This window comes from Bos indicus, chromosome 4 (genome assembly GCF_029378745.1).
Source record: "Bos indicus isolate NIAB-ARS_2022 breed Sahiwal x Tharparkar chromosome 4, NIAB-ARS_B.indTharparkar_mat_pri_1.0, whole genome shotgun sequence".
Taxonomy (NCBI): domain Eukaryota; kingdom Metazoa; phylum Chordata; class Mammalia; order Artiodactyla; family Bovidae; genus Bos; species Bos indicus.
The window spans coordinates 36,558,924-36,580,592 of NC_091763.1; the positions used below are offsets into that span (position 1 = coordinate 36,558,924).

General features: G+C 34.9%; 1 protein-coding gene across 2 annotated transcripts in view; it reads left to right on the top strand.

Moving 5' to 3' along the window:
- Window positions 1-21,669, top strand: part of SEMA3A (semaphorin 3A) — a 555,723-nt gene that overhangs the window by 154,203 nt on the left and 379,851 nt on the right. The window contains exons 1-2 of one of the 2 annotated variants that reach the window (XM_070787659.1): window positions 7,013-7,173; window positions 17,273-17,349. The gene's annotated coding sequence lies outside the window, so the exon portion shown is untranslated. Of the gene's footprint in view, window positions 1-7,012; window positions 7,174-17,272; window positions 17,350-21,669 lie in introns of those variants that run through there. The other variant, XM_070787658.1, reaches the window with a different exon arrangement.

Genomic DNA, 21,669 nt, shown 5'->3' on the forward strand with positions numbered 1-21,669 from the left:
TGGCCTTAGATCTACTGCTCTGAGCATGAAAAGTGTGTTCCAGGCTTCTGTCTACCATTCCCAGGAATTAGCTAGTTCTGGGAGATCAGTCTCTCTCTGGGTCTATAACACTCTCAAGAAATGTCAAAACATCTTAAGTTATAGAAAATAATAATAATAAAGTATTGTTGTTGTTAGGTTGCTAAGTCTTGTCCGTCTCTTTGGAGACCCCATGGACTGTAGCCTGCCAGGCTCCTCTGTCCATGGGATTTCCCAGGCAAGAATACAGGAGTGGGTGCCATTTCCTCCTCCAGGGGATCTTCCCAACACAAGGATCAAACCCTCAACTCCTGCTTGCATTGGTAGTGGATTCTTTACCACTGAGCCACATACAAAAAATACTATTATGAGCTTCCTTTTTTTGAAGAAAGTGACTTAATAAAGCCCCTAAACTGATTATTGCTGCAATTAAAACATATTTCCTTTAAATTTTTAATAAATAATGTGGTATATCCAACTACATGCATTTAATAAAATAAGTAGCTGATGCTACCAATATGAAATTTGTAATTGTGCTATCAATAGGAAATAAACTTGATTGCTTTAATATACTTACAGCAATTCTTCTTGGGAGAAATTCCTGCTAAAACTTAGGAACTTTTTTTAGTATATGGAAAGGAGAATATTATTTTTACTATACACAGACAAATTACAAACTCTATAGATAGCAGACAAAGCAGTAATACATCATAATTCTTAGAGACAATTAATCATTTTCTGATAGGAGCAAGAGAATTGAAATGTATGTCTCCTATTAAATATGGTTAGGACTAATGGTATAATAACCACTACCAAGTGGTCATGATGGGGTTAGGGTATTAGTGATTCTATCATCAATATAATAGTATGAGTTCAGTAAAGAAGAAAGAGAATAGAAATGGGAATGATGTCAGACATAGTAACAGAGAAGTTGTTCAGTTGAGCTCTTTGCTGCCAACTGGGCTCTTAATTTGGCTTCACGTACAGGAGAGATTTACTATTTTCATTTCTCTGGCAAGCCGCTTGGACTACATGAACTGCTTCAAGTAGTGATGTTTTTAGTGCAGAAAATAAAGTATATAGCATTACAAGGAAAGACAATTATATAGAGAAACTTGTAAGACTATTAAAAAGAACAATTTTTTAATTTAGTTCAGTTCAGTCACTCAGTCCTGTCTGACTCTTTGCAGCCCCATGGACTACAGCATGCCAGGCCTCCCTGTTCATCACCAACTTCTAGAGTTTACTCAAACTCACATCCACTGAGTAGGTGATACCATCCAACCATCTAATCCTCTGTTGTCCCCTTCTCCTCCTGCCTTCAATCTTTCCCAGCATCAGGGTCTTTTTAAAAGAGTCGGTTCTTCGCATCAGGTGGCCAAAGTATTGGAGTTTTAGCTTCAGCATCAGTCCTTCCAATGAATTTTCAGAACTGATTTTCTTTAGGATGGACTGGTTGGATCTCCTTGTCATCCAAGGGACACTCAAGAGTCTTCTCCAACACCACAGTTTAAAAGCATAAATTCTTCGGCACTCAGCTTTCTTCACAGTCCAACTCTCACATTCATACATGACCACTGGAAAAACCATAGCCTTGACTAGACGGACCTTTGTTGGCAAAGCAATGTCTCTGCTTTCTAATATGCTGTCTAGGTTGAGTCATAACTTTACTTCCAAGGAGTAAGTGTCTTTTAATTTCATGGCTGCAGTCACCATCTGCAGTGCTTTTGGAACCCCAAAAATAAAGTCTGTCACTGTTTCCACTGTTACCCCTCTGTTTGCCATGAATTGATGGGACCAGATGCCATGATCTTAGTTTCCTGAAGGTTGAGCTTTAAGCCAACTTTTTCACTCTCCTCTTTCCCTTTCATTAAGAGGCTCTTTAGTTCTTCACTTTCTGCCATAAGGGTGGTGTCATCTGCATATCTGAGGTTATTGATATTTCTCCTGGCAATCTTGATTCCAGCTTGTGCTTCCTCTAGCCCAGCATTTCTCATGATGTACTCTGCATGTACGTTAAATAAGCTGGGTGACAATATACAGCCTTGACATACTCCCTTCCCAATTTGGAACCAGTCTGTTTTTCCATGTCCAGTTTTAACTTCTGCTTCCTGACCTGCATACAGATTTCTCAAGAGGCAGGTCAGGTGGTCTGGTTTTCCCATCTCTCTAAGAATTTTCCACAGTTTGTGGGATCCACACAGGTAAAGGCTTTGGCATAGTCAGTGAAGCAGAAATATATGTTTTTTGGAATTTGCTTGCCTTTTCAATAATCCATTGGATGTTGGCAATTTAATCTCTGGTTCCTCTTCCTTTTCTAAATCCAGCTTGAACATCTGGAAGTTCACAGTTCATGTACTGTTGAAAACTGGCTTGGAACATTTTGAGCATTACCTTGCTAGCAGCATGTGAGATGAGAGCAATTGTGCGGTAGTTTGAGCATTCTTTGGCATTCATTGCCTTTCTTTGGGATTGGAATGAAAATTGACCTTTTCAAGTCCTGTGGCCACTGCTGAGATTTCCAGATTTGCTGGCATATTGAGTGCAGCACTTTCACAGCATCATCTTTCAGGATTTGAAATAGCTTAACTGGAATTCCATCACCTCCACTAGCTTTGTTCATAGTGATGCTTCCTAAGGCTCACCTGACTTTGCATTCCAGGATGTCTGGCTCTAGGTTGATGATCACACCATCGTGATTATCTGGGTCATGAAGATCTTTTTTGTACAGTTCTTCTGTGTATTCTTGCCACCTCTTCTTAATATCTTCTGCTTCTGTTAGGTCCATACCATTTCTGTCCTTTATTGTGTCCATCTTTCCATGAAATGTTGCCTTGGTATCTCTAATTTTCTTGAAGAGATCTGTAGTCTTTCCCATTGTGTTGTTTTCCTCTATTTCTTTGCACTGATCACTGAGGAAGGCTTTCTTATCTCTCCTTGCTATTCTTTGGAACTCTAATTTAGTAATGCTTGCCAATTTAAATTTAAGTGTTAAAGAAGAGAATATAGTGCAATTTTTGAACACCACCACAATTTGAAAGAGATGATCAGTATAAGTGACACTGTAAGGTTTCTGGAAGAAATGTGATTTGAAAATATCTGATCCATTTTTATGGTGAGCCCCTGGCCGCTCAGATAGTAAAGTATCTACCTGCAACACAGGCAACCTGGGTTTGATTCCTGGGTCAGGAAGATTCCCTAGAGAAGAAAATGGCAACCCACTCCAGTATTCTTGCCTGAAGAATCCCATGGACAGAGGAGCCTGGCAGGCTACAGTTCATGGGATCACAAAGAGTAGGATATGGCTGAGAGACAAACACTTTCACTTTACTTATTATCAGTGAGACCACTGTGCTTTATTATGTACCTTCAAAAAAATGAAGAAAAAGCTAAATATCAGTTAAAAATTAGTAAAACATTTTTTTCCAATCCAAGTTCCTTGGAAGAAAAGTTATGACCAACCTAGATAGCATATTCAAAAGCAGAGACATTACTTTGCCAACAGAGGTCTGTCTAGTTAAGGCTATGGTTTTTCCTGTGGTCATGTATGGATGTGAGAGTTGGACTGTGAAGAAGGCTGAGCGCCGAAGAATTGATGCTTTTGAACTGTGATGTTGGAGAAAGAAAACTCTTGAGAGTCCCCTGGACTGCAAGGAGATCCAACCAGTCCATTCTGAAGGAGATCAGCCCTGGGTGTTCTTTGAAAGGAATGATGCTAAAGCTGAAACTCCAGTACTTTGGCCACCTCATGCGAAGAGTTGACTCATTGGAAAAGACTCTGATGCTGGGAGGGATTGGGGGCAGGAGGAGAAGGGGACGACAGAGGATGAGATGGCTGGATGGCATCACCAACTCAATGGACGTGAGTCTGAGTGAACTCCAGGAGTTGGTGATGGACAGGTAGGCCTGGTGTGCTGCGATTCATGGGGTCGCAAAGAGTCAGACACAACTAAGCGACTGAACTGAACTGAACTGAAATGAAAACATTTTTTTCCAATCCAAGTTCACTAATCATCTGAATTTTATACCAGATTCTAGGTGGTGTTTGAGTCCTTGGTTAAGAAAATTTGGGGTTCTTAGTAATCTCTTTTCATGAGGTTAAAGAAATGGTTATGTCAGTGAAGTATGTCTTTGACACCATCTGCTTATTTATTTGCTATCCCCTTCCAGCTCATTGTGCCCCTGCTTATTTATACTCAAAACAACTATTAGATGGGTTGTTTTGTTTTTGTTTTTGTTTTTTTACAAAAATTGCCAGACACATCACCAGGGTCTAACATCACATGAGCTGAACATTCTGCATTTTATCTAGCCTTCCATCTCCCCCTTTCCCACAAAATGTCCCAGCTGAAATATTGATGCTAAAAGCCACAAAACCAAAGAACTGAGTCTTTGTACTCAATTTTATAGTCTAATATCAATTATGTCACTGATTATCCATGTTCATTGAGCTTTCTCTCTTTCAAGTTTTATTCCTATAAAATGAATTTAAAATATTGAAACTGGAGCCTATTATACAGAGTGAAGTAAACCAGAAAGAAAAACACCAATGCAGTATACTAACACATATATATGGAATTTAGAAAGATGGTAACAATAACCCTGTATACGAGACAGCAAAAGAGATACTGATGTATAGAACAGTCTTTTGGACTCTGTGGGAGAGGGAGAGGGTGGGATGATTTGGGAGAATGGCATTGAAATACATATAATATCATGTATGAAACGTGTCGCCAGTCCAGGTTCGATGCACGATACTGGATGCTTGGGGCTGGTGCACTGGGACGACCCAGAGGGATGGTATGGGGAGGGAGGAGGGAGGAGGGTTCAGGATGGGGAACACAGGTATACCTGTGGCGGATTCATTTTGATATTTGGCAAAACTAATACAATTATGTAAAGTTTAAAAATAAAATAAAATTTAAAAAAAAAGAAAGAAAAATAAATAAATAAATAAAATAAAAATAAAATATAATTTAAAAAAAATATCTGACCCAAGTGTTGACAGAATTAAAATAGCTAGCTAATTGTCCCAAAGTCCTTTGAACAGAATTTGTCTTATACTAAATTCCCAGTAATAGGAGCTACTGTTATCCTGACCTCTGATGTGTAATAAATTGCAATACTAATTAGAATCTAGGTGGTAGATGAGGAGACTTGAAATCCCTTCAAATTAGGGTTCATGTTTTATTCAACCTTGTTTATTTGCATTATCTGGTGTGTAACATCTGTAATAATCTTTTACATAATATATTTAAAGAAATGCATTCCCAAGACGATGCCTAAAAGTATAGTAATTTCTGTGTGGCTACATTTCAAGCAAGTCTGATGGAAATATATCCTGTCATTCACACATGGTATGATAAAATAGCTATATAAAAGATGTTATTGAATAATGCAGTGGTACATAGAAATTATTTTATGCCAGCTGACCAACTTCTACTCTTTTATGTATCTTATTGGATACAAAATAAAGAAATCACTTATTCACACAATAAATGCTGAGGACAGAGCTTTGAACAATTTCCTTATTTAAACTATGTTTCAAAATTGAGATGTCATTTATTTCTTAACCATAAGTTGTTATCACTTTGGTTTAAATATCTCATAGCTAAAGAAAGACTAGGACTAAATATTTTTTAAATCCATATTTCTATTTTTAAAGCTGTCAATGCTTAAAAACCTATCAATTTCAAACTAAATGCCCCAAAATTACCTATCTATTCTAATGAATGGGAAAAGAAAGCTCATATATGACCTAAAAGTCATTTGATGAATGGTTTTGCATACTTTGTCATTCATGCTTTGCATATTTTACTGCATAAAAATGTAGTGAATATCTCTAGATAATTGAATTTTAAGAAACAAATATATCTTTTAAAATGATGCTTGTTTTGAAGCTTATTTAGAAAGTAGACATTTCTAATACAATTCTACAGTTTCAGGACTTCCCGAAGTAGTTGCATTTCCATGAAGTTTGTCCCAAGAAATGCTGTCCACCAGAGTAAAGATATTTCAGTTAAATAATTTATTGGCAGCTCAGCGACCATAATAACTGATGAAATATGTTGAGACAAGGAGTAGTCAAGTATAGTGAATGTGAAATGTACTGCGAATTTTAGAATAGGAAGAGCATATGCCACGAAAAATGAAGAATAATACCTATAAAATAGTAAGGTTCTGTTTGCCTTTATATTTTTAAACTGAAGAAGTAGTGATATTTAGATAAAGACAAATTTTCTTAAAATATAAGTTAAAACTAAAAGAGCAAAACATAAGCTCTATGACCACCACCCCCCCCAAAAAAAAAAAAAAAAAAGTATTGGTCTATTACCTTTAACATCCAGATAGGGTGAGAAGCAAAAATAAATGAATTGTGTTAACAGTATGTGTCAGTGAATATATAATACCATGGCTAAGTATCATGTGGCCCATATTTAATTTTCTATACACAGCAATCTTATCTCGAGAAAATCATGATAAAACTAAGGAAGTTAAATGAAGAGAAAGAAGCAGTAGTGCATTCTTAAGTTTACTGTTTTAACAATCACCATCAGTGACCCAGTTTTGTTTTGTCTTTTTCCCTTCCAGGGAAAGTATCTATACATTACTTCCACAAGTTTTGTATAAAAGTCCCTCAAGGCTACATGTGACTAATGCTTCTTTGGGACAAATGTAGCCCGAGGGATGGAAAGAGTTTTTAGGGTCCAGAAGCTGACTCTCACATTAATATGGAGAAGTGTCTTATTAGGATGATGGGTTCCTGCTAATAGTATAACTTCCTAATGTGTGAAAAAAAATTTTTTTTGCTGGTATCATGAGCTTTGTGCTGGGTGTACTGGTTTATTTGGAGCCCGTTACTTGTGAAAGCTTCACCTTTTCCATTTTTAGAAAATGTGAGGCAGCAAAATGGTTTTTGACAAACTGCAGATCCTGCAGAGTTTAATCAGCTTGATTGTAGGCACCGCGTGCCTCTCCTTGTCCCTTCTTTTATTTGACCACTGGCAGTTTGGGAAAATTTTCCTGCTACTGGATTATAGTTTTAAAAGAAAGTAAAAGAATGTGATTCCTGAAAACAAAGCAAAACAAAAAATTGCTTTATCAAAAATCATCAGCAAACAATAGGAAAAGAAGATTCACAGGAGCTCCGAAATGGTAACTTATTTTCTCTCTGTCTCTCAATGTTTCCAAATATAGTTTTTAATTTATAGACTTAGAACAGCTTTTTTATCTTATTAAGGACAAAGATGATACAACTGTAATATACTCTGTGTGATGCAAACACAAAGGAGTTTTTTGTATGTAAGGTAGTTAGTAGATTTTTTAGTTTGTGTACCTGTATTCTTTATGTTACTAAATAAGTCTTTTTCCTTGTTTGACTTAAATTATTTTAATTTGAAATTATTAACTGACTTGCTACCTACACGTTTCTTTGCATCAGTGGTAATTTTGGTTTTAATTTCATTACATTGATACTGAAAGTTAAGAATAGTACATAGAACTTAAGGGAGTGTAGTCTTTTTAGTTCAAATAATTTTATCTTAGTTAATTTCTTTCAAATGGAAGTGAAAAAATATGCAAGAAAATGGCTTAAAAATGATTTGTATGAAAACAGGGAATGCTTTTAAAACAAATTACAAAAGAAAATATATAAAGTTAAAGGAAAAGGACCTCCAATTACAAAAATGAAAATAAAAAAATTAGTAACACAAAAATAGCTAAAACAGAATAACCCCAACAGTTTTAACCAATAAATCTATTTAAACTCGAATAATCAGAATATTGAGTAAATTCATAGTCAAAAATCACTGGCTTCAAAATGGCTCGATGTCATAAGATATAAGTATCAAAGTAAGCTATTTGAATGTATTTAAAGTAAGTTTTATATAAAATTTTTGAAAGAATTCTTAACCCTAAACCTGAAATATTAGTTAAATATATTATTGATGATAAGAATATGTAGTGGTTTTTTTTTTTTTTTTTCGTTGTTGTTTGGTTGTTTTAAGTATTATTGGTTTATATTAAGGATGAAATTTGAGAAAAACCTTAGTCACCAAAGATGGCTTACTTAATTGTTTAAGAAGATAAACTGTGACAAGACTGGTTTTAACAGAGGCAGTTTAGTTGAATACTTATTGTTTATTTCCATTCTGTGATTTGATGACAATAACCATAACTGGTATTTTAAAAATAGAGGTCAAAACTGTATCTATTATTATTGTGTCAGTCATTGAAGAAGAGTAGAAAGTATCTACACTTTCATTTCTTGAGGTCTTTCTTTACCAGGGCGGTGTCCAGTGTGGCATCATTAGTATAACAAGTTCCTCAAAAGTTAAAAATATCTAGTGGAGAATACTTCCTGCTCTTTTCAGCCTAACAGGCTACATTTGCATTTTTACCTGTTTACTGAGCTGACAAATTGACTGATTAAAGTGATATATTTTAAAATTTCAACTTGATACAAAGCTTTTAAGTCTTCTGAAGTTTAATTTTGGTAAAGTTGATTCCCCATTTGGGAATCATGCATGGTTTACCAATCCAATACCACCAGCTAGAACAATTACTAGAAAATTATTCACAACAAACCAAAACTTCTCCAGATAATTATTTTCAGTTAGTTTATTATTTGCTTATTGTCCATAATTCTACAGCACTGTGAACGATTTATTATGAGATTAAAACAAATCAAGCTACTTTCTCTTTTACTGTTAGAACATTCATTTCTTCTTTTTATACTCAGGGAAAATCAGCTTTTACTCTGAACAATGGCTCTCTGACCAAGTCTCATCTTCTAGTCCGCTGGAATTCCTGCTGTCCTAAGGCAGACAGGGCATAAAGTGAATTCTTTCTGAAGCAGGCGTTGTGTGGCTGAGCAAAACTAACTATTGTCTCTGCCATGTTTTCTCTACACCTTTTGATTCTGAGCACTTTCTGTTGTATTGTTCAGTCAGTGAGGCAACCCTGAATTGTGCTCTGGTAACAGATGATCTCAACATCTAGGTGGCTATATAATTAAAAAAAAAAAAATAGTTTGCACATTACTACCTGTCATATGCCCATCATGGGACAGTTTAAACTCGGCTTCATTATTCTGAAATAAGGAAGCCTGCCCTGTCTGAGACATACTCATCTCATAGCAGAAGGAAAAGGACAAGGGCAGAACCATGAGCTGTGTTTTAAAGCTATTGCACAAGTGTGGCACATATTACTTATAGTCACATGTCATTGTACAAAGCAAGTTACTTGACCACATATAAAGTCAATGGTCCTTGAAGTCTAATCCTCCTACAGGGACTGGCCCAGCTGAGAGCAGCATATAGTGACAGTAACACAACCTACCAGAGTCTGTTCACATATATTAATGTTACTCTCTTACATGCACAAAAGGCCTATCTAGTCACAGTGTCAAAGTCTGGAACCACATGATAGCACAGATGAGGATCTTAATCTGGAGAATCCTAATTCTGAAATTCTAACTAAAAAGGATCAATTATATACTCAATCCCTCCCCGTTCACCCACTACCACACACACACACACACGCACACACACATACATTTCTAATATACTATGGTGGAACAGCAGAACACTTAAACAGAAAAGGGAAGAAGTAAGACACAAAGCAGTCACAAGTAGATTAGGCAAGTCTGAAATGAGAGTGGAAACGCCCCTTTCCTGGTGATGGGGGATGCTCCCTGAGGGCCTGCAGCTTTGATGCCTCCTTGAGGTTGTCTACCCTGTTATCTCCACAGCTCTTAGCTCTGCCTCTGGCAGATCTTTTCCATTTCTCTGCCTGCTCAGCATTTTCTGAGGAGGGTATTGTGGAATACCCACCTTGCAGGCCAAGCTCCTTCTTGGTCTGGTTTTTCTGCCAGTAGGAATTTGGTAGGCCTAAAGTTTATTTTAAATCTTGAATACTCACAGTCTCTTTTATTCCAGGTTGATGGTTCTGTTCGCAGTATAACTTTCTCAAAACACAGCAGGCTTTTTACTTATAGAATTTTATTTTATTCACAATCATGTATGAATAGCTACCCACATGATATTCCATCTAAACTCTGGTTCCTTGAGCTTACTGGGCTTATAGAAGACTTGTATCCTTTTTTATTCTGTTTTCTCTGAATCATTCTATCCTGAGGAAAGTATTACTGGCTGTTATAATAAATAACAATACCTGTCTTAATTAGAGGTGGTGACCGGTTGTAGTCACTTCAAAAAAAGTTTGTACCCATAATTTTTGTAGCTATGTTTAAGAAATAATAGAAAGATTAAAAGTTTTCTGCTGCTGCTGCTGCTAAGTCACTTCAGTCATGTCCAACTCTGTGCGACCCAATGGACTGCAGCCTACCAGGCTCCATTGTCCATGGGATTTTCCAGGCAAGAGTACTGGAGTGCGGTGCCATTGCCTTCTCCAAAAGTTTTCTAGGAATCATATATATTCAGAATAAATAATTTTATATTTAGACTAGGTGATCACATATAGTCAGATGGAGATATGAATTCCAAAAATTTTGGTGGTACTAAGCACTTGGATTATTTAAAGTTTAATGAAAACATTTCAAAATATGTACAAATCAGCTAAGGATTCTCCATGGAAAGTATGTGTATGTATGGGAGTAAATGCACGTGCTTGCCTATGCATATGTGTTTTGCATGCTAAGTTGCTTCAGTCACATCTGACTCTTTGCAACCCTATGGACCACAACCCACCAGGCTCTTCTGTCCATGAGATTCTTCAGGCAAGAATACTGGAGGGGGTTACTGTGCTCTCCTCCAGGCAGTCTTCCCAACCCAGGGATTGAAACAACATCTCTTATGTCTCCTGCATTGGCAGGCAGCTTCTTTACCACTAGCACCACTTAAGAAGCCCATGTGTTGGACATATGTGTTATATATAATAATGTTTATTTTATAAAGTATATATTAATATAAATTATATATATATATTAGGAGAGATATATATGAATAAACGTTTACAAGACAGAATTATTAACATGAGTAAACTAAGGCATTTAAGCTGCAGGCAATTAGTTTTATAATAGTTCATAGAATTTCTGTTTACTTTACTAGGGGAAAATAGTTTCCAGTGTAATTTTTTAAACACCTTTAAGAATTATCTGTTACCACTGGGGCTCTCTTCATGACCTTTTAATGACCTAAAACTGCCCCAAGAAATTTGTCCAGGCCAATTTAAAGTCTCCTGAAAAGACAAAAAGAAGTTTATTTAAAGAAACAATTATTCTGAAGGGTATTAAACCAAGGATAAGGACAGATGCTCTAATTTTCTATACTTGGTAATCTCATTGAAAAAATGTTTTAAAAATGATAAAATTTTAAGCTTCAGGTTTCAATTCTAAATGCAAGATAATCAATGACACTTTGGGGTTTAGAATTTGCTTAGTTAGAGGATACATGGCATGTGATTGTTTTGATCAAATTATATATATATATATATATATATATATATATATATATATGTGTGTGTATATATATATATTCAGCCAGTGTAAGACTAGATAATACGGGCCTATTTTAGGTCCACTGTAGCCCTACATGTCATTTCTTTGGTTTGGTTACTTCACTCCATAGAATTTCAAATATATTAATTCTACCTTTGTTCCACATTCAGCATCTGCTTTTTAATTTAAGAATTTGAGGAGTCTTTATAAATGTGCCCTTTCATTTCATTATCATTTTCTGTGATTTTTTTCCAACAACCATTATGCATATTTAGAGGTACTAGCAGAGTAAAAGAATCTTAAATATTTTTAAATTTTTCAATTTAACAATTAATAAGGCTTTAAGAATTGATGCTTTTGAACTGTGGTGTTGGAGAAGACTCTTGAGAGTCCCTTCGACTGTAAGGAAATCCAACCAGTTCATCCTAAAGATCAGTCCTGGGTGTTCATAGGAAGGACTGACATTGAAGCTGAAACTCCAATACTTTGGCCACCTGATACAAAGAGCTGACTCAATAGAAAAGACCCTGATGCTGGGAAAGATTGAGGGCAGGAGGAGAAGGGGATGACAGAGGTTGGATAGCATCACCAACTCAATGGACATGGGTTTGGGTGGACTCTGGGAGTTAGATGGACAGGGAGGCCTTGTGTGGTGCGGTTCATGGGGTTGCAAAGAGTCAGACACGACTGAGTGACTGAACTGAAGGTTAAATTTAACAGAAATCTACTTAAATATTTTTAATTTCTGATTTGCATCTTTTTTCATGTTATAAAAGCCATTATATTTTTGCAACTTAATCTGGGAACTTGAAAAATGTATGTGTCTTCCCTGAACAGTTTGCTATATTTTCTAATGATATATTCTCCCCAGATGTGTATATTCTAAGTCTTGAATATGTTTTTAATCCTCTGTTCATAGGCTTGGAGCTCTGAACACTCGTGTAGTCTGACTTAGATTCTTATCTCTGTGTTTCCTAAACACATGTGACCATCATTATATTTTTCATACTGAACTACATCACTAATTTAGCTGTCTGAATTTTGTAGTAAAATAAAAGAAGGGCGATAGGAACATATAGTCTTTCATTGACTCAAACATATACATTCATTCAAATATTTACATTCACTTAAAATACATATTTACTTTATGTGTATGTACAAATATATATATATATATATTTGAATGTTCCTTTCTACCAGACATTGTTCGGTTCACTGAGGATTTAGTGGCAAATTAAAAGCAAGTCCTTCCCCAGAAGTTATATTTTAGCTTGCATGCCTAACTTAATTTTACACCTAAAACTTTGACAAATTTCATGTTTAATGAGTATTTAAAATGTGTTAACAAATAAATAAAATGTGGAGACTGTATAATTAAACATGATAATCTTTGAATATACTTAAATGTACACATTCTAGACCAATTTAAGTGTTCAGAACAAACACATATCTTTAAGCTATTTAAAATATATCTACCAATTCTAATCAGAATCACTTTGAATTCTGTATCATAAATGAAATTAAACCTCAAATGATTAGTTTTCAATGTTTTCATATCTTTTTTCCAAATTACCTAATTGTTTCATCCACCCTTGAGAGAGAAAGAGAATTGGAGGGAGGAAATGCGGAAAAAAAAAAGAGAGATCAAATTTGGAATGAACTTTTCTAGAAATATTAAAGATAATTTTAAGTCTTTGCAATAAATTTGCTATGCTATTTTTAAAGAAAATGACCAATGCATGTTTCAATTCACCTGACTCCCACTAAATCATTGCCTCAATGAAAACAAGTACAGCAGAAAGTAGAATGTTGTAGTTGCTCTTAGTACATCCCTGTAGAAACTAGCAGACATCAGATTTATCACTGTCACAACTTCTTTAGAGTTTCCAGGAGAACACCAGGATCAAAGCAAAGAAGTAGATAAGATAAAGAGTAACAATTTCTCTGCAATAGGAGTTTCCCATTTAAGTTTTACTTATTACTATCATTTTAGAGCAAGTTGAAAGTATGCTGGCTAGTAATCTTTACCTGACACTAATGGAAACTCTTCTGACAGATATTTTGTTGAAAAATTACATGATGTGAGTGAAAAAATAAAAATAAAAGAACTGTCAGGTTAGATCAGATATTCTGTATCTGCAGGTACCTACTTGGCTCATATAATCTTCCCAAAGAGAGTTGGAAAGACTCAATATGCTGGAAGATTTTCTGCCTTATCAGAAAGAGGCATATTTTCATTCTGCCAAACAAGTGTATTTTAATCATACTTTAAAATATATTAATTATTTTTAAACAACATAGTTTAAACAAAATGTAAAATTTTTTCAACCAACATGATGGTTCCATTGTAGTCAATTTGATAAAAAAGAGAAATGAAGTACTAAAACTTCCATTGTATAAATAAAAAATTTTAATTATGTTATCCATAGTTGGGGCTTGTTTTTTCTTTGGTTGCTTGTTTTGTTTTACAATATTTTGATTTGAGCAATGGATTGTTATTATCTAGAAAATTGTGTTCATGACATAGATTTCACCTTTTTTTTTTTTAACCAGTTCAAACTTATATTTTGCCTCTCCACATTTAAGTCATTCTTCCATCACTCTTAACTCTGACTTTATTGGTTTTTCTGGACCATATACAATATTGCCTCAGGACTTTTGTATTTATTTCTTCTTTGGTTGTAAATACTCTTTTCCAAGATCGGCACATGGTTTTTTCCTTCAGACCTAAGGTAAAACATCGCCATCTTAGAGAGGACTTCCCTAACCATCTGAAGCAAACTAATACCCATCTACCTTCTATAGTCTTGCTTTATAACCCATATTGCCTGACATTGCATTATAAGTTCACATGTTATTTTTTATTATTTTTATAAGGCCAGACACTTTAATTATTTATCACTACTGTCTAAAATAGTAACTGGCACATAGTAAATGGGCTTCCCAAGTCGCGCAGTGGTGAAGAATCTGCCTGCCAATGCAGGAGACTCAAGAGATGCGGATTCAATCCCTGGGTTGGAAAGATCCCCAGTTGTAGGAAATGGCAACCTGCTCCAGTATTCTTGCATGGAAAATTCCGTGGACAGAGAAGCCTGGCAGGCTACAGTCTATGGGATCACAAAAAATCAGACACAACTGAGCACGCACATGCATGCATAGTAAATACTCAATAAATGTTTATTGAATTAATAATATCTATAAGAGTTATGAACAGTCCAGTTACAGTTTATGGAGCTGTAGTTTATGTAGCTGTTCATGAAATAGTTAAAACATTCATAACATCAGGACAAGAGAAAATTCAAAGATAGAAAAAGCAAAGCCTTTATATTTGGAACAAAACGAGGCTTCCTTCAGTAAAATTCAGAAATCAGAATGCTGAAATATTCTGACCCGCCCTTCAGCAGGCCTTTAGTCTTCATATGCAGAAGATTCAACCATATGGTAGGTATGGCCATCACAAGCAGGGCTCAAGAGATTGGCTGTGCCCTAAACGTAAGCTGATCTCTAGACTGGCCACTGGGATTTCTTTTGCACAAATCAGAAGGAAGCCTACATGTGGTATACATTCCTCACCTACAGGCCATTACTGATAGAGGTCAAGGAAGAAATATAGCCCCCATGTTAGTCTAACAGTGTCCATCTGAAATCAAGAGAAATTCACACATGATTTGCTGGATCAGAGAGCACTATTATCAAGAGTCAAGTGGACACCCTAAAGCCTTGAACACACCTGACAAGACCTCACAACAATTCTTCTGCCCTCATTGACATACACAGCCTCATCTCCGTGGCCTAATTTGGAAAAATGAGGATTTGATTTATCATGCCTATTTTTCTCCTTTTATGTAGTGACCAGAACTTCCATGTCATTGGTGATTCTCAAGACTCTAATCCTCATCCTCAAATTCTGTTTAATTGTATTCTTTCTCTATGCTCTGTTTAACTCACCAACCATGTCTCTTTATTTTCAACTGCTTATTTGTAATTTCTTCTTCTCATTAAATGAAGCCTAGTTCTTCCCTTATAACCCTGCTTTTCATGCCAGCTTTCGAGAGATGGCTATATTCCTGTCACATCACTTAAATTACTGGGATTGAGGTGGGGTAATGTTCTGTTGTTTCTCAATGTCACTTCTAGAGCAGTCTCCCTCCTCCCTAAATTCCCTAGCTGTGATCTCATGACACTGGTAGATACCACCTGCTACTCCTCTTTACATAAGTATTCCACCAACCTCTGGTCACTTCCTCTCTTCTTTCAAGATTTTAGATTTATCTTACTGTCACTCTTTCCAACTCCATTCTTGACATATAGTATGGTAATTTGAACATCCATAGAAATGTCTTCAAAAACTATTTGCTCAGTTATTTGACTCCTCTCCTGCAAAGATCTCATTTTCCACCATGAAATAATTTCATTATCTTGTGATGTATGTGAACTGGAAATATTTAATATGGTATTGACATTTGAGTTTTGATGTCTGTATATATCTTTAGGTTAATAAATTTTCTGTTTTCTATCTATACTGCTGCTGCTGCTAAGTTGTTTCAGTCATGTCCGACTCTGTGCGACCCCATAGATGGCAGCCCACCAGGCTCCGCCGTCCCTGGGATTCTCCAGGCAAGAACACTGGAGTGGGTTGCCATTTCCTTCTCCAATGCATGAAAGTGAAAATGGAAAGTGAAGTCCCTCAATCGTGTCCAACTCTTGGCAACCCCATGGACGGCAGCCTACCAGGCTCCTCCGCCCATGGGATTTTCCAGGCAAGAGTACGGGAGTAGGGTGCCATCGCCTTCTATCTATACACCTAACATAAATTCTTTGCTTACATGAACTTTTTAAGTTATCTCTAATCTTATCACCTTGGTAAAGCATCCAGAGAAGCATGTAGGATAATATATTCTGTATTTCTCAAAAATATAGTAATATAGAAATAAATTTATATTTCTCAAAAATGTATAGTCAAAGAAACAGGATTAGAAATAACTGTGAAAAAATGCTACTTCTGTATTACCATAGTTTTTATTAATAAATAATGTTTAATAAGACATACCAAGCTAATGAATATTTATACACTCTTTGTTGATTTGACAAAATGAGACTCTGTACTGTTCAGTTTAGGGCCCAGGTGTGAATTGTCTTTATTTTGTTTTCTACATCTTTGTTTTATTTATTCAAATATAAAATAGTGTGTGATTAATGTTGTGAAAAGCATCTATTTTAGTAAAGTAAAACTATTCAAAGTGTACTTTAAATTTCATTCTTAAAATATTCAGTTATTTTAAAATTTCTATTTATTTTATATATATAGTATATTTTCTTTATTCAGGGGGGAAAAAAGCTTTTGTTAAAATGTAATCCAGTTACTTGCTGGCAGCGCCGTGAAATTACTTCTTAGCTATGTTGTCAGTTTCAGCCTTCCATCATCAATTGTGAAAAAAGTTAATGACATCATAGCATTATGGACAAATCAATAGAGTGTGTTAGAGCTTCAACTAATTCTCAAATAAATCAGTTATTCTTTAGCAGGGTCAGAGACTAAATAATGAATTATTTCAAAGTACCTCAAATCCAATTATAATTACAAATTGTAATTTGTTTAGAGGAACCAGAGTGAAATGGCTGTCAGATTCAGTGTCTGCCTCCTAGAATACCTTTTTCATTCTTAAATTACATTTTCCAATGCAAGGAATTAAGATTGTTTGAAGAAATTTATACTGACTTTTAAGCACCTATTAATTAATAGCTAATTGTTTGATTTAAATTGAACACTAAAACTGAGCTTATTTATTTTTATAGAGTACTTAATATGCCCAGATACTTAAACAGTTGGATTGAACAAATGTACCTCAGGAATTAATTCTTCCTGGAAAGAGGTAAGAAAATATGCATGTTTGTATGTTAATAAGTTTTAGTGAAAATTTTAGATTTACTACATTTCTTTGGATAAGGCAATGGCACCCCACTCCAGTACTCTTGCCTGGAAAATCCAATGGATGGAGGAGCCTAGTAGGTTACAGTCCATGGGGTTGCTAAGAGTCGGGCACGACTGACTTCACTTTCACTTTTCACTTTCATGCATTGGAGAAGGAAATGGCAACCCACTCCAGTGTTCTTGCCTGGAGAATCCCAGGGACGGCGGAGCCTGGTGGGCTGCCGTCTATGGGGTCGCACAGAGTCGGACACGACTGAAGCGACTTAGCAGCAGCAGTACATTTCTTTGGCATGTAATTTAGAATGTAATTTTTAAAAACTAAGGCACTTTCTATTTTCATTTGTATAATTTCTATTCTGTGGAATGATTTGGTTATATGAGAGGGCTCCAACATGTCAGACAAAACCAAAACCAAAACCAAAAAAAGAAAAAAACAGTTTTTAGGGAAGCCTGCCCTGACCTGCTTACTCACTCAGTTATGTCCCACCCCAGGCACTGTAGCCCACCAGGATCCTGTCTCCAAGGGATTTCCCGGGCAAGAATACTGGAGCGGGCTGCCGTTTCCTCCTCCATGTAGGGAAGCACATTGCCACTTTAAAATGTCAAGATCTGGATTGCTAATCGTTTACTTTTCTTTCTTTCTTTTATTTTTGTTTTTTTTTTTTAATTGTTATACTTAGGATTAGACTGGGTTTGCCATGTTCCTCTGGAGCCACAGAGCAGAGATAGCTGGGATTGTGGACAGATTACCATCCAGAAAGATCCTTTGGCTAGCCTACCCTTTTACATTTCCTCGACCACATATGGTTACTATCAACTAGAATGCATTCTCAGGTTTAAGAGCCAAAACCGGAGGGAGGAGTCAGTTTTTAATGTGTTATGCTATCTTAATTTTGACCTAAAATGTGAGATTAAAATATGACCTTTAAAATAAAATATGGTTAGGAAATCTGAATGTATTTATATTGACTTTTTTTAACCCTCTTTAACTCTAATTGTTGCTCAAACTCATTTCATTGTATCAAGAAAAAAGAAAATTTATCAACATTAGACTTATCATTCCCACTGCATTACATATATTGCTATTAGAAGGAATGAAAAAGGAGGGAAAACATATACTTAAAGATCTATGAGTAGTAGTATGAGATTAGTAGGAAAAATTGAATATTTTAAAAATTATAATATAATAATTTATATTATATACTATATTATATATAATTATATAATAATTTAATAAATTAATAAAAATTATTCATTTTTTTCCTTATGGATCTTTGAGTAGAATAAAATGTGTGGCTTATCAATTTTAGTTTGACTTTTATTTTAGTAAAACTAAAGGTTTTCCAATTTTATTGGATCCCTTTAAATTTCAGTTCAGTTCAGTTCAGTCACTCAGTCGTGTCCAACTCTTTGCGACCCCATGAATCGCAGCACGCCAGGCCTCCCTGTCCATCACCAACTCTAACTAGATGATTATTTCTACGTAATATGAACAACTCCTTTTTTTTCCAGATTTTTCATATTTAGTATCAAGAAAAATAAGATTCTTATGAAAACTACATTATAATTGATATATGGAAGCTTCCCTTATACATGAAAAACATGTACCGTGTAAGGTAAAAATTCACTGACTTGAGATATACATTGGAATTGTTAAAGTTAGTATCAAGTCAGTATGTTTTTTTTTTTATACAGGAAAAAATCTCATATCTTTAGTATTGGCAGGGCAATATACACTTTGCCAGTTCTCTAGCACATGCATTTACTTATATACATACATATCAGCATCTGTATACATACATACATATATATATATATGCATTTGGGGCTAGGTTAATTCTTAGCATTTCACAAAACTAATTTCTTGGATTATATTTTTTATTAGTGCATCATATACATAGACAGTAAATATTTGCTGTCTTTTTCAACAAACAAGAACAATGATTTTCCCATTACAATCGTCTCATAAGGCACCAATAAAGGAGGCATGGTTCACAAAGTGAATTCTCTGGGTCCTAATTGAAATCTGTTCCAAATTTATGAAGATCAAAGTCATACATAGTGGTGGTTGTTTAGTTGCTAAGTCGTGTCCGACTCTTATGGCCCCATGGAGTGTAGCCTGCCAGGCTCCTCTGTCCATGGGATTCTCCAGGCAAAAATACTGGACTGGGTTGCCATTTCCTTCTCCAGGGGATCTTCCCTATCCAGGAATCATACACAGACTTGATTTCAATGTCATTGCCATCATTGTCTTAAAGATATACTTGAAAGTCAAGTCAGTTTTCCAAATTTAATTTATAAAAACATCAGCAGTCCATGCAGAAGAGTCTTAAATCACTGGAAACAATTAACTTTACACTTACACATTGCACTGAAGTGAGACAGGAACTGGTAGTCAACTCATGGAGAATTTATAAAAGTCAGAATAGTACATCCAGCTAGCACCTGATCAAATTTACTTCCAAGTATTAGATCTAATAGAACTATTTGCAGAATTGAACTTAAGATTCTAGGCTTTGAGTGATACGTATACAAACTGGGGTAGATAAATATCAGTTTATTTGAAAATGCTATCTGTCTATTTCAAAGTGGGAGCCTCAAGAAATTTTTTTTTATCAATGTCCGTTTTCGTGACAGTGCTACTTTGTCCTTTATTTATTCATTATTTCTTTCTTTTTTAATAGAAGAAACCTGAAGGAGAATTTTTGCATGTAAATGTATTAAAATATTTAATATAAATAATTATTTTAAAGAGTAGACAATCAAAATTTTGCTTGTCTTGCTAAATCTATTATTTAATGACTTATTTGCTTAGGGAATTCCAAGATCCATAACACTTTCTCCTTTCCTGAATCTGAGAACAGTTCTGCAAATATTGACTGTTTCCTCCTCATGGCTTCATATGAGTTTGATTCTAAACAAATTCTAGGTTGAATATATATGAATACTTTACTAAGAAGCTCATGACATAAATTTTAAGCATTCATAAAAAAGTAGAAGACAATTAAAAGAGATTGTAGTTAGGAAAATGATATACTGATTTTGGAAGAGACGAATATGAGATAAAATTCCACATTAACTAAAAAAGTTAAAAATGTGTGGGTAAGAAAGGAGATACAATCAGAATGCTAAAAAAAAAATTAAGAGTAGTATATACAATTTATTATTTCATTTGAAGTTCATTCTCTTATGACTGTTGAATAACTTTGGCCTGTTTTATAAGATAGAATGAAATTATACTTCAGACTCACATAGTCTGGATTTTAAGGTGAATTATTGTGTGACCTTGAGAAAATTATTTTACTTTTACCAAATTTTCTCATTTATGTGGGACTAACAATATTTTTTTATTTTGCTTTTTTTTTTACATATTTTACATATTTTGAAATACTTCATGACTTACTTTAAACCTTGAATTTTATAATGTACAGTATAGAATTCCCTTTCTGTGACTACTTTACAAATTACTTTTTTACTTACCTTATCTTTCAAAAGAGTTTTACTCTTTTCATGGATGTTTAAGTATGTAATTTTTTTTACTTGAAAAATATTCTTTATTCTATATGCCTCCCCCACCTGCCAATTTAAGGAACAGACAATATTTAGTGAGTGACTAGAGGAAAGAGTAAGAACATTTATATATATATAAGTTGCTGGTGATTTGAGTCAAAACAGAACCATTTATAGCATTTCAATTCTTTAAAGGATGTCAGTATTTATTAAAGACTTTTTTTTAAAAAATGATGAATCCTTTTGACTCAAAATAGTCACCTATTAATTTAGCTGTTATTTAATTTTGATTTTAAAATAAATTATCTTCAGCTTTTTAGCATATTAATGTTTCAATATTTAATAGCCATTTCTAAGATTTTTCCAGAAGTTAGAATATCTTTTCCTGATCAGAGAAATCCATAGACATTTTTTCCTTTTTTTTTTTTCATAAAGGGAGAAGTTGAGCTAAGACATTCATGCTGAACTGAGCTCCTACGTAGCTATAGTGACAAGAACCTTGGTGACCTGGGCAGCTAGGCAAGCACTTACCTTATCATCCTGGCTACATATTATTTTCCACAGGATCAGTAGGAATACTTAGAGCATAGCTTTTCTCCTGAGACATTCTAGTACATGCCTACCTTCCTCTGTACTGAGGGTAGGATTGGAATGGCCATGAGTAGAAGAAGAATGTTTCCTACCTCTTAGAAAAACTTAATTGTCTGTAATGTTTGCACAGACTCTACTTCAAATTCAGACTGACTTATTA